Genomic DNA, 538 nt, shown 5'->3' with positions numbered 1-538 from the left:
TGCCAGCGCTGGTTATACTGAACAATGAGCTAATTCTGATGGCAGCTGGCCAGCTGCCAGCTCCATCCCCCCCTTACACACACACACACACACACACACGCACGCACACTCCCCCTGCCCGCCCGCCTCCCCCCGCACGCTGCTGCAGCGCCGGACTGCTTAGTCTGCAATAATCCGCCACCCCGCGTTCCCCCCTCTGTCTGGGAGAGCCATAGGGCAGCGCCCGCCCCGCCGCCGGCCGAGCCCCGCCGGGGCAGCGCCGGGCGATGGTGCGGGGAGAGGGTGCGGGGAGCGGGAGCACTGCGCTGGTGCGGGGAAAGGAGCGGGGCGCGTGTGCGGGACGCGGCGGRGAGGGCGTGGGGAGCGGAGCGCGCTGGCTCCGGGCCGCGGGGATCCCGCACCCCTGGGCGGCGGCCAGCCCGGGCGAGAAGCGCGGCCAGCGGGCTGCGCAGCGCGGAGGGGCGGGCGGCAGGGAGGCAGGCGGAGCGCAGCCACAAACTGTAATAATAACCCTGCAAAGGGCATCTGAGGAGAAGGG

The sequence above is a fragment of the Malurus melanocephalus genome, unplaced genomic scaffold (genome assembly GCF_030028575.1).
Source record: "Malurus melanocephalus ecotype Western Australia unplaced genomic scaffold, MMel_1.1 scaffold_80, whole genome shotgun sequence".
NCBI classification, from domain to species: Eukaryota; Metazoa; Chordata; class Aves; order Passeriformes; family Maluridae; genus Malurus; species Malurus melanocephalus.
This window is presented reverse-complemented; position numbering follows the sequence as displayed.